Genomic DNA, 12,875 nt, shown 5'->3' with positions numbered 1-12,875 from the left:
CAGGATGGCCTTAAAATTCTCCTTAAGACGTTTGCTATCAATCTCAACGCCATAATAACGACCAATCTCCAGCAGCTGATCCTTTGTACACTCCTCCAAAAATTCCAGCGAAGGAGAGCGAAAAAACTCCGACACAGTCACCATGATTTCCCCACACAACACAAACACCGCAGGCCAAACGGCAAAAACGGCACCAACAAACAGCAGCAGACCCAATGCCCCGCTACCACACCTGCCTAACAAAACTTACCTAACCTAACACCAAGCTCAACCCTAGTCTTCACGCAGGCCAGCGGCGGGTACTTACGCACTGAAAACCAGCGGGGACGCGAGGCAATCTACACAGATCACCCCCTCAAACCCCGCGGACGTGCCCCCGAGATCACTGCTGGCGCAGCGAACACTAACCGCGTCCCCGCGACACTAACAAAAAAAAACACAGACGAAGCCCAAAGGAGCAACGTCTCCACACCTAACCGGGGCACCGAGCCTGCAACCGACCGGCTAAGCCGCAAAAAGCAATCAACTCACCCCGGCCAAACGAAACTCCACTCCCAGCCAACGACGTCACCGCGGGCTCTTCCCTCCGCCAACAAAGACAGCCGCAGGCGCCAAACACCAAACAAAGAACAACCAAAACAAACCACCCAACGCACACTCAAAAGAACAACCACGGCGCACCCAACGAGAACACAAAAACCCGAGAACAAGAAGGACGAGCCCCCATTTGTTACAACCAGCCGTACGGTTATAACAAAACAACGCCGAACAACCAAGAAAACCAATTATAATTATTTATTAAACCAAAACTTAAGACAAAATAATATAATCATGAAGTGTGATTGTCTGCAATATCAGTAATGTCAGGGCGTGCTTGGTTGTGTGTACAAATATAATGCAGGCAGTGTTGTATGATGTAGAACTAAACCAAACACAAACGCGAGGTGCAACGGCGCAGGTCCGGCCTGGGAGCGGAGCAAAGAAAGAAGAGACCAGGCCGATTGTAGGCGGGTCTTATATACGCCCCGCCGAATACTCCAGCTGCACCTGCACACAAACATAATTAACAAAGCCACAAAAGAAGAAGGGGTCATGTAAATCTGTTAAATAACATCAGACTGTTTAGTTTTTAATAAAAATAAGACAGTATGAACCTGTTTTGGAGGAAAGGGAACCTGAAAATACTTCTGTTGAGACTTGGCATTGTATAGAAAAGCAGATAAAAATAAATGAACTGTCAATACTGTCTGTATAGACCAAGCCTCTCCTGAGTGCTTTTGGATGGGGGAGGGGCCTGCACAGCACCGGCTGCTCATTGAATAGTAAATGATAATTTCTTTCACGTCAGTCTCCAGAAGACTCCAATTACACCTGAAAAAATGGCTAGATTTGACGCTAGGTACGTTTTTGAAAAAAAATTTACTTAAAAAAAAAGTCACTAGAGAGGTCTGAAAACTTGCTAATTATAGCAACAAAGTCTCCAAGTTGGCAACACTGTAAACAATGGGTCCTTCAAGTAGCTGTTGTAGAGAAGAGGGGCTGGCCGCTGCAGTGCCTGAAAAGAAGTATCAATTAGTATTTGAGAATTTCTTTTCACTACCTACAGGTCTACTTGTGGGAGTTTACTGAGCAAACCCACTGAATGGATTGTCTTTCCCAGTGCACTCAGTTACTGTGCCTCACTTTGTCACTTTTTTAGCCTCTTGCTTCCACCCCTTTCCTGTACCTTCAGTGTGCACAGACAGCATCATGCCATCAGGCAAAAAAGTCTGCATAAATTCTAAACAGTACAGTAAACTTCACCCACAGACATCTATATTGGAATATGGAATAGCCTCTCTTTGCAGCATTTAAACAAGAAAGCACTGTTACCTTGTCCTTTAACCTTTCGGTCTTCAATGCTTCCTGCAAGTCTGTGTAAGGGGATAGGATTTTCTCTTCACCTCACCACTGAGTCATTGTTAGAAGTTTAAATATTACATTGGGAGCCTCTTCTTCTGAGTCCCTTATGCTTCAGTAGGAAGAGGGAGGTGAGCTTGGTTGCTGGAGGCGAGCAAAGGACAACCTAGGGGAAACCACTGCACCGTGTTGAGGTAAAGGGACTGAGACAAGGAGCCATGGGAATGGACCGCGCATTGCTTGCACACGCTGATAAGATTGTTGCACTCTCAGAGGTTTAGTGTTTAATCTTTAAGCCGGGGCTTCATGTTGTATTGAAGCTTGAGTTTTGCTCTACATTTCTAAATTGCTTTGAATAAAATGTCTGTTCAGTGAGTTAATGCAAGTTATCACAGAAGATTATACAGAGAATATAAAACCACAGTCTTATTCATTTCCAGTGCATAAAAAGGTTGATGACTATTTTATTTTATTTATTTCTGGAAGAATTATGACTTGAGATTTTTACTGTTGTGTCTCTGACCAGGTGTGGGATGGTTGGGTGCTTGTATGAACAATGTGATGTTTCAGGTTAAGAAAGATTTGTTCTTGTTGTCCTTTGGAAGAGGAGAAACGAAGAGGTTGATGTATAGATTGGAGCCGAGCTCTGCTGTGAACCAATTGAAAATGGACAAGTTCAGTACCAACTGGGAGTTCCAGTTTCTGTTGTAGGTTTTTTCTAAGGGTTCAGTAGGACACACAGGCTCACATAAGCTAGTGTTCTTGGCTGTTTCATTTTGCTTGCCTGGGTGGCCCTATCTTTAGCTCTGCTGTTACCATACTCTCTTTTTTCTTTTTTTTTTCCCTCTGCCTGAGTAGTATTGCTGATGTTCAGATATAGATTCATCTGTATTTCGTTTTTAAAATTTTTGACTTATCTTTGCATATTATTTTCTTAAAATTCAGCATGATTCTTTGAGATAGTATACTTGTAGTCAGAAGTATAATTGATTAGTTATTTAACTGATGTTTTATGTTCTCACCAGAGAAACCCTCTCGCCAAACCCTCCATATTCTAAGTTGTGGTGTTTGATTGCTTCATTGTTTGCAAAGGATTGCAAATTTTTGTGGTACTCAAATTAGTTCAAGAGTTCTAGTCACAGTTCACATTTCAGAACAGGAGCATACAACAGATCCTAAACAGAAATTATTGTAGTTTTTTTTCTATTAGGGAATACTTGCCATTAATTTTGAAAAAACTGCTGGGTACGGACTTGAATAAAACAGGGTTGAGGATGTTAAACACACATGACAACTTTGGATGCTGGCCTCTAAAGGGTTCACGGTTGAATACTTTAAATCAAGACTATTCAACTCCAGCCCTTGAGGGTCACTGTCCTGCAGATTTTAGATACTTCGCTGTTCCAGCTTGTGGTCAAGTTCTGCACAATAACCCATTGATTTGAGTCATGTGTGTTGAAGCAGGAAAATATCTAAAACCTGCAGGACAGTGACCTCCGAGGACTGAAGTTGATAGGCCTGCTTTTGATGAAAATGACTAGGGTTGGGCATCGAGCATCGATTGGAACCAGGATCTACTTTCCAATTCTCCCGGGATCATTCGAATGTTTAAATTTCGATTCCTAATTTTGATACTTGGTCTGCCGACCGGAAGACGAAGCGGCTAAACACCAACAAAGAAGAATCCGCCGGCAGTGTTTGCGTTACCACCCAGTGATTGGCTACACTTGTGATTGGCATGAATGACAGCCTGTCACCTCAGACTTTTTCAGGCCGCAAAGAAAAAGAGCGCGTTAGTTAATTATTCTGCACTTGTTACAATGACAAGTTCTGTTCTATTTATGAAAGCAGTTTTTGAGTTAATAACAGAAATTTATCTTTAAAATATGATTGGATGTCCTCTATATGGATGTAATAAAATTCCAGGTATGTTGGAAATGTTTTTATATTTTGTGTCATAATTTAACTTTGCGTTATAGTTGATGATGGCACACTCGTTAAGAAAATTTCTAACTGACACTCCATGTCACAAAAGTTGCTGACCCCTGCTTTAGGCGAATGTTTCTGAACCTATTGTTCACAGAAAAGAATTTTGTCTGCCTCTTGGTCTGTCTTAATTATTTTTAAGGCACTGCCACTCCTTGTTATCTTTTGGCTTAGAATGACCTCTAGTCACCAACAAGCTGTTGGCAGCATTAGAAACAGTATTTTGGGTCAGTGCTTTGTCAAGGAAGAGCTGTTTTGAAGGCAGAGCAAAAGAAACTTCATTCTGTGGCATTTCTGACTTCCTTTAATTGCCAGTGCAGATGAGAAACAATTATGAAGTCTTCACATGAAGCAGAAGTCGTCTGAAATCAAGGGAAGAGGACAGAGTATTCATATTCTATTCTAGTAAGAGAAATACCAAGGAAGTGATTTTCTCATAATTATGAGGTGGCAAGATATTGGATTTGTAAAGGTAATATAGAAATGGATATTTTACTGCAGAAACCTGGGGAAAGGGATATATTGTTAGAATTTATTCCATTAGGAAAAGCAACATGAGTGGTAAGGCGAGGCATTTTTAAAGCTCTCATGAAATGCTTTCTTCTTTAATGTGATATAAAATCCCCCTCAAACAGGATGTTGGTTAGGACATAACATGCTGAGAGATGCTTCTAAGTCAACACTGTCTGTAGAGAGAGAAATGTTGATGAACAATGTGGGTAAACTTTTGAGATCTGTATATAAAAGCTCTTTCAGTTTGGGTTCATACATCTCTGAGTTAACAGTGAAGATACAAAATAGAACAGAATGAATTGATGAATTCATATTAATAGTGGCCAAAATTAAAAGGATAAAACTCAGATTGTAGCAAAGATGGAATACATGTTCCTGTTAATAAAATTACCCTTCTGTTGTTGGTGCAGTAACTTGAGGGTAAATATAAAAAGTTTTGTAAACTCTGTAGCCTCCTTAGTCCCACCCCTACTGATTTAGTAGTGTCAGTTTTTGGTGGGCCTGGGACAACCTGATTACATTGAAGAGGAAGTCAGAAGAGGGAGAGGTCACAGACTGCAGACCCCACAACACATTGCAGCAACTGATAAACGTGAAGAAGCACAAACAACAAAAACACCGTACTTGCCTACTAACTGTCAAAAACAGAAACACTACAAGATACAATATGACAGCAGCTATGGATTTCCAGCTTGCACGGTAAGACCAGGATTATTCAGGTGTGCTCTGGAAATTTTCTTTCATGCATGGAGATTTGTTGGGGTATTGAATGTCGAGATTTCTGGCACATTCTCACTCTTGATGAAGAATGTTAGTGTTGGGCTTGAAGAAATACCAAGCAAAGTATTTGGAAAACTTTGGAGAACCTGAAAGTCATATGCCTTTTTTTCCTTTCAAACAACAATGGTTCAGAAAGGTTGATTATACCTTATTTGTAGAGTGTAATATCAGTTTATATTTTAATATGGGTTGAATTTTAAAATGGACTCTTTAAGTATATATTAATACAATTTTGTCAGACAAGGGACTCCATTAGACCAGCCTTTAAAAAGATTGACCTTTGCAATGTGTATAATGCAAGATGGGTTTAATAAAGAATCCCCCTGGAAAAATGTCAGTCTTTCCCCATTTCTCTTGTTACCTCATGTGAACTGTCTAGGTCAGATGACCAGTTCCAGGTTTGAGATGTTTTCTGCTTCAACACCACTGACACAGATTAAAGGCTGATTTTTGACAGGCTTGGACAAGACTTGAAAACACACTGTTGAGGAGGTTTTTTATTAATGTGAATCAGGTCAGTCTGTGTGCTTGTATTGCAGTCCTGAGGTGGGTAAACTTGGTCAAATCCTGTTAAGTTTGTGCATGGATCATCCAGTTGAAGGTGGTGCAGTCAAGCCGTTTTTAATCATTGTGAATAAAATGCTGTGCTTCAGATCTACTGACTCCAGTTGCATCTAAGAATTTTCCGTCATGCAAAACTGTGATCTAAACAGCACAATGGAGAGTTTACCTTAAGGTCAGAGACTTCTGGTCGCATCGGCTGACTTTTAACCACTGCCCACTGATTGTAGACCGCAGGCGTGCGCATGCTTCATGAAAGTCCCCTCTCCTTCCAGCAGGCGGAGGACTGATGACGTTGGCGGAACGGCCCCACGTAGCCAAAGGCCATTCACTCTTACTTGTACGTTAACTGCCCTTGCTAGGTCTCAAGGATGTAAAAATAGCTATTTAGCAAGAATCCCAGTCATGTCCTGCTAACAAAGACTGATTTATACAAGTTGCTGCACTACGCATAGAAGAGCTTTTGTTCCTCCCCTCCTTCTCCCTCTGCAGACCTCGTCACCAAGGCCATGAGTGCTAAAATCTCTGACGCTCTTGACACTCCTCTTAGAACAGCCTTTGTTCAGGAGTCTTACAGACCTGATAGTCAGGCAAATGGAAACACAGTAGGCTCAGAAATTGCACATTTGTTCACCTTATTTTAGTCAAATCCTAGTGTGTTAAAAATATTTAGGATTTTTTTTTACGTCTGCTTCAGCAAATTGAACTATTGAACATCTGGGCATTTACCCCAGTAGCTAAAATGGCACAATTCAGTGCATTTATGGTGCACTTATGATGTGCCAAAAACATGACTCATGACTTATATCTACGTTTCCAGCATTGACAGTGCTGAGGAAGAAACGTATTACAGTTTTGGTGTTGCTGTAGTGTAACCTTTTCCCTTAATGTCTTCCTTCGTTGTGAGGCAGCTCTTTCCACATATTGATGGAAGACAGGATGATATTCATTAAGAGGACATTTTCATGTGTATGATACTTAGTTTAACATTGTGGACTGTAGATATTGTAACAAATTAAATAAGAATAAAATGCCAGCTGTCATTGCATTAAACAATGCATTGCTTGCACTTTTTTCCACATGGACACTGCAAGATTACAAGTTTATTTATTTATATTTTACATTTTTCTCACCTCTTCCTATGCATCCTTGTAATGAGAGTGCTCTTAAGAGTGTGCAGATTCATATTGACAGCCTGGTTATTGCAGCATTTTTTTTTTTAATTTCCTGTTTGGGAGAGATGCACTGTGTCTGTGTAAAGCTGAACAAGAAAGTTTTTTTATTACTATTTATTTATTGAATGATCACAAAAGATTGACTTGATGTGAGACCATAAAATAGTGTGGTGATGATTTCTGGCAGATAAAACATAAGCACATATTATTCTTTTTGTTATCACCAAAATCTTGACCTTCTCTACCTCGACTTCAGCCGATGCACACTATGCCCTGTCTCCTCATTGCTCTATTCCTCGCAGTGTGTTTTTCAGAGGAACAAACAGAGAAGCTGTCCTAGTCAGGATGAGTCAGTGCAGCTGGGGTGCAGGTCATTTACCCACAGCCCACTCAGATGGGACAGATGGCTCAGCCAGTCGCATGCTGATACATGTAAACTATTCATCCAGATCTAAGCTAACGCTAAGGCTTAGTTTTTGCAGAGGAGAGAGATCACAAACCTATGCAAGGATCATCAATGTTCAGATGGTTAAAATGATAAACTAGAAGCACTAAGGAAGCGCAGACCTCCGTCAAGCCATATGGTCACTGAGGAAAAACCCTAAAAGACCCAACAGCCTACTCAGTACCCCCTATATTTCTAACTTTTTGGATCACCAGATCCAGAATGTCAACATGATCCGGGTCATAAATGTTGTTGTTCTTGTTTTTTGTTTGCCATTAATTCTTGGCATTATCTGTTGAGTAAGGGATCGTTTTGCCATTACAGCTTCTGTCTTCCAATAGTAAAGAATCCTTGAAAAAAAATGCCTGGATCCAGACAGTGATCTAGATCACCCCCAAAATTTAATCACTCGTTCTTTTTTCTTTGATTCTTAAAGATTTTATCAAAATCCATCCGTAACTTTTGGAGTTATGTTGCTGACAGGCAGACAGACAGACAACTGTATGCACTGAAAACATAACCTCCCTCTCGGTGGAGGTAACAAGTCAAATCAGTGAGGTTTACATCCAAAAAATAATTTAAATATTTTTCCGCTGTTGTGAAGTTGTCCAGGACTTTCACACCTGAATGCAGAATTACTACCAGCACAAAAAATGGTCCGTACTGCTCACACCCATCACATCACAGGAGGTCCCAGCTGTGTACTGATCTTGTATGAATGTGAGGTTGACTTGGGAATGGATAATACTTTATGTGTATGTGTACTTTATATGTGTGTGGATAATAGAATACTTTCTTGTGTATTGTTGTTTTTCTTGATAATAATCAACTCAAGTATGATATTAAATATCAAAAAGAAATGTTCCGACACTGAAAGAAAACATTCAATCTCACCAGAACCACTTTTGTTTTGGTTTTATGTTTAAGAGAGAGATCTTTTACACTGATTCATACTTGAACTCAGAATGCTCCCAATTTAAAAACTAAAAAAATATAGTTGATACTGAGATTATACAAGTATGTGTATAGTACAGGGAAACTGACTGTGTCAGTCCATCCTGGGTTCACTCTCCACTGCTGCTGTGCACTATGTTTGTCCATTGTCACTGATCAGAAAGAGCAGATAATGTAACTGCAGCTCAAAGCCTGTGGAAAATGGTAAGCATAGTTTGTATCGTTCAGTTGCCTCAGGTGCTCTAGTTGCTGCACATAATTGTTGAGAAAACCATTTTGCAACAAAACTCGAACCTCCAAATACTCATTTATTTAATGACAAGATTATTCTGATTCCTCTGAAGCAGGTCATTGAAAAAATTAAGAGCCGCCTCTACTGTAACTTTAACTACTAACATAAATATAATAGTAAAGACTTATGCTGTTGAAAGTGTTGTGTAGCCATTACTATTTCAGACTTTGTAAGATGGCTGTGATTTATGTAAAAGCACTAAAGTGCTTAATCAGACGTGATGGTGACCTCTTACATTGCAGTTAGATTATTTGCTTCAGACTGTATTGCAAGCCTTTTGTTTGTTTAGTCTTTCCTAACTTGTTGTTTCTGTCATTCTGTTAAAAAAAATCCATCATTTGCCAAGATAGATACATACAGCTTCTCCCCCCCAGACTTATTCACAGACTGCATGTTGCAGCAGATTTCTTATAAACTTTAGTTATGTTTATCTGGGTCTAAGCATTCATGGACAAGTCATGTAGGTTGTTTGCTGTCCAAATTGTTGGTAACTTTTAGTTAAGGGTTAGACTGTCCCATTGTAGTCCACTGTTCTTCCCTAACACAAAATTAGAGGGGAGTGTTTTAACAAGTTGTCTTTGCTCATGTTTTGTGTTAATTTATAACATCAAATCTTTTGTGTTTTACAGTAATAGTGATCTGTGAGTGAGACCCTGAGCAGTATTTACAATATTGTGCCTGTACTAAGGCTGACGAAAGCACATAGAGCTGCTGAAATAAAAATAAAAGTAATGTCTAACAGAAGTGTTAAAGAGACAGTACACCTATGTGTGTCCTGACAAGGTGGTTGAATCTAATCCTAGAACTTTGCCAGAAAAAAAGCCATCTCGCTATCATTTAGCGCCGAGACATTGAAGATGAGTTGAAGTGTGCAGCTTAACAGCCTGTGATAACTGTATTGGCATTAGTGCACTTATGATGCATTAAGCCATCTAAACCATTAAATACAATTAGCCTTTTAGGGCAGTTAAAGTAGAAATGGTGGAGCTTGAGTGGAGTTGGATGTTTTACTGGTTTCACATATTTAGACTTATGAAGTATATCAAATTTGATTTCTCTTAAATAGATTTTGCACATCATGTTAACTAGCAGTACATCAGTCCTTTTGCCTTATTTTATGTTCTTAAGCTAGAAAGGAATTCAGACACACCCATTGCACAAGAAAAGGCCAAGGAGTTGTAGTAGGCAATTTAGGTACCTATTTAGGTTGGCTAGTGTCTAAAACAAACTGTTTGAATTATCATTCACAACTGACATTATTTTATTGGCTTAGAGTTGGAAAAGAAGCAATACCACAAAAATTCACCAAAAGTTACTGTTTGCAGAGGTTGTTTATAAGCCTTTTCTACCCTCTGACTCTAGCTTGTTTACTATAGAGGCCAGGGTTTCTCCATGGCTGTTGGAGGGCTTATGTGCTGTGGTGACATTTTTCAAATGATAAACAGCAGGAAGATTTCTTTACTACTTAGTTAAATAACTGTTTAATTGAACATATGTAGGCTTGTCACTTTGACAGTGAGAGGAGCCACTAGTGAACTGAGTCACTGTAGCATGTAGATTCCTCTCATACTCATCTCTCACAATCAGTTTCTCTTATAGTTAACATTTTCCAGATAGTCCTGTTAAGCTCATCAGATGGGGAATCGATGATTGTGGGCTGTTTAACATAGCCCACTGCAGTTGGACTACTGGCCTAAGTAATCAGAAGCAATATTTGGGACCAAAATATATAAAACAAGGATATAATTATTTTTTCATATGACTGAAATATTACACAACTAAGTAAAACAGTAACACTTGCTGTGCTTTTTTAAATTTCCATGAAATTTAATCAACAGGACCCAGAAGAAGATACAACAGCCCTTTATCTTTTTTTCTTTGGAGCTACACTGGATTGTGCCTTTTACATATTTTCTTCCTCTTTTGCATTATACGTGCATCTCTGCTTCACCTTTAACTTTGTCATGCTCCAGTATTCTTGGGTCAGGAGGTCTCTGACAACAGCATGACTCCACTCAATTGGCATCTTCTCTCAAGTCTCCCACCGCCCCCTTCCTCTGTCATCATCTTAGTGAGCCCCTCAAAGCCCTCTCTGTCTGCCCCTTTTTAGGCTGTAGGACCTGGGTGGGCAAATAGAAGAGTGTGTCTTCCTGTGTCTCATCCTATCAGAAGACATGGTTACAGAAAAGAGGGGTGGGGGAGAAAAATAAGAGGGGTTGGCAGGCACAGCTGCTTTGCCAGGGGCGCCCTCCCCATCCTAGACAAGTATCGTCCCATGCTGTCCCATTCCCAGTCCTGGGGTGGTGAACACTAGACTCCTACAAGCTGAAAAGTCCTCTGCGAGTTGAGTAGTTTAGAATTTAATGATGTATGAGTATTACTGGAAAGGATATGTTATGTATGCTGCAGTTTCTAAGCACTGCTGTCTGGTTTAGACCAATCTGGATTTGGTAGCTGATGCAGCTCAACACTGGCTACAATGGAATATACAAAAGAAAAAGCAGGACTAGAGACCTCATCATAACCTGCATGAGCAGTGACAGGAGGTATGTAACTGTGCAACTGCTCAGTGTTTGTGTGTTATTCTGTCACTGCAGACTACTGAGCCATGTTGGCACAGTCAGGTTTCTAATCACCTTTTTTCCCTTTGTAAGATTTTTGTATAATTTTCATGAAATGTAATGTTTTCCTTAAAGTATTTTTGGGTAGTAAATTTGATCCAACATTTCCAATGAAAATGTAGGCTTGCAGGTCATTCATTCTCTGTTGTTTTTGGGTCATGTAAACAGTTAACTTATTTAATTGCGTCATAGTAAAGAGAAATAATTTTCCTCCTAGAGGAACCTGGCATTTCATAGCTTGTACACGTCATGAGCAGGAATGCATAACAGATGTCTTACAATAAAAACACTCATTTGTTAGTTTATTTCAAATTGATTTAGGTCCAACATCAGTAAATTGGAAGTTCAGCCAAAATTAATACAAATTTAAGTATATGTATCCATATAGTTCAATTGTCTCTGCTGAGAGTTAGATGTTTTATATGCAGACCCCTATATAGTTTGTAAAAAAAAGAAAAAAAAAAGCAATGCTGTGCCTGTTATCCCACTTGAACAGTCCACATGCGCTTATAATTGTGTTGTTTATATTTCCAATGCTGCTTTGTTGGATGTAGGAGAGAAATCTGATTACTGGCCAATACTAGATTTTAAATAAGCTATTGGAGTGCACACAAATATGTTATTGTGTCATTTGACTTATTGTAATTTATGCTTCTTTTCCTGGTGACTTGTGTGCATTTAAACGTTGTTTATGTATCCATACACACACCTCCTCCATCAAGTGAAAGTAGCTCCCTTTGTACCTTTTAGCTACGTGAGGCGGTGACCATCAGGGAAGTTAGCTAATTATTCTTCTATCTACCCTAGGTTATTGCTTGCATTTTCTCTCATTACTGAAAGTGTTATTTGGTCATATCAAATGTTCAATGGATGCTGCAAATCAGTTGTGAAAACACTGAAAGTGTGTGTAATTATGCATTAGGAAAACTGTGTAAAGGCCCACAGATGGAGGAAAAATGGTAAAGCTACTACACAGCTTGTCATCCTAGAACCACAACAGCCTGTAACCATGTTAATGTGGCAGTGAAGAAACAGTGGGTGCAGATATGTATGTGTGTGTGTGTGTGTGTGTGTGTGTGTGTATATATATATATATATATATATATATATATATATATATATATATATATATATACATATATATATATACATGTATGTATGCATGTATAGTAAATTCTAAAATGTATTTCATATGAGTTTATTATGATCTACACAATTTTCTTTGTGGTTTAATGTTTTTTTTCCCTGAATCTCTAAAGGAAATGTGCTCTATGACGGCAAAACTGTTTTGTTGATCAGTTCTTATTCGCCTCTGTCTTGAGCATGCACAACTGTCCCAGTTGTCAACACTCTCACCCTGGGCGGGCCTGGCCTCACTGTAACCCAAGCTTTTGGTCCTTCTGTTCCCCACAGGGTAACATGACCCAAGATCGCTTTGTCATATGGAGGAGAGAGAGGGGTTCCCTCTCCACACCCACTGCCTTTGTCCAACCAACACAACTCTGACCACCAGTGTTGTTTTTGCACATCAATTCAGCTTTTTTACAGTTAAATTTGATATTGAAGTGGGCCTGCCTCAAAGGATGTAGCTTTAATAAATTTAAGCCTTATTTGAAGTATGTGGGTGTGTTTGTGATTATACAATACAG

The 12,875-nt window shown here is 39.5% G+C and overlaps 1 protein-coding gene across 10 annotated transcripts in view; it reads left to right on the top strand.

Annotated features, from left to right (window-relative positions):
- The window catches only part of gab1 (GRB2-associated binding protein 1), a 54,375-nt gene that overhangs the window by 19,961 nt on the left and 21,539 nt on the right, over positions 1-12,875 (top strand). The window contains exon 1 of one of the 10 annotated variants that reach the window (XM_041982340.1): positions 10,901-11,151. The exons of the other annotated variants lie outside the window; for them this stretch is intronic. The gene's annotated coding sequence lies outside the window, so the exon portion shown is untranslated. Of the gene's footprint in view, positions 1-10,900; positions 11,152-12,875 lie in introns of those variants that run through there. 10 annotated transcript variants of the gene reach the window in all.

The sequence above is a fragment of the Melanotaenia boesemani genome, chromosome 4 (assembly GCF_017639745.1).
Source record: "Melanotaenia boesemani isolate fMelBoe1 chromosome 4, fMelBoe1.pri, whole genome shotgun sequence".
NCBI classification, from domain to species: Eukaryota; Metazoa; Chordata; class Actinopteri; order Atheriniformes; family Melanotaeniidae; genus Melanotaenia; species Melanotaenia boesemani.
This window is presented reverse-complemented; position numbering and strand designations above follow the sequence as displayed.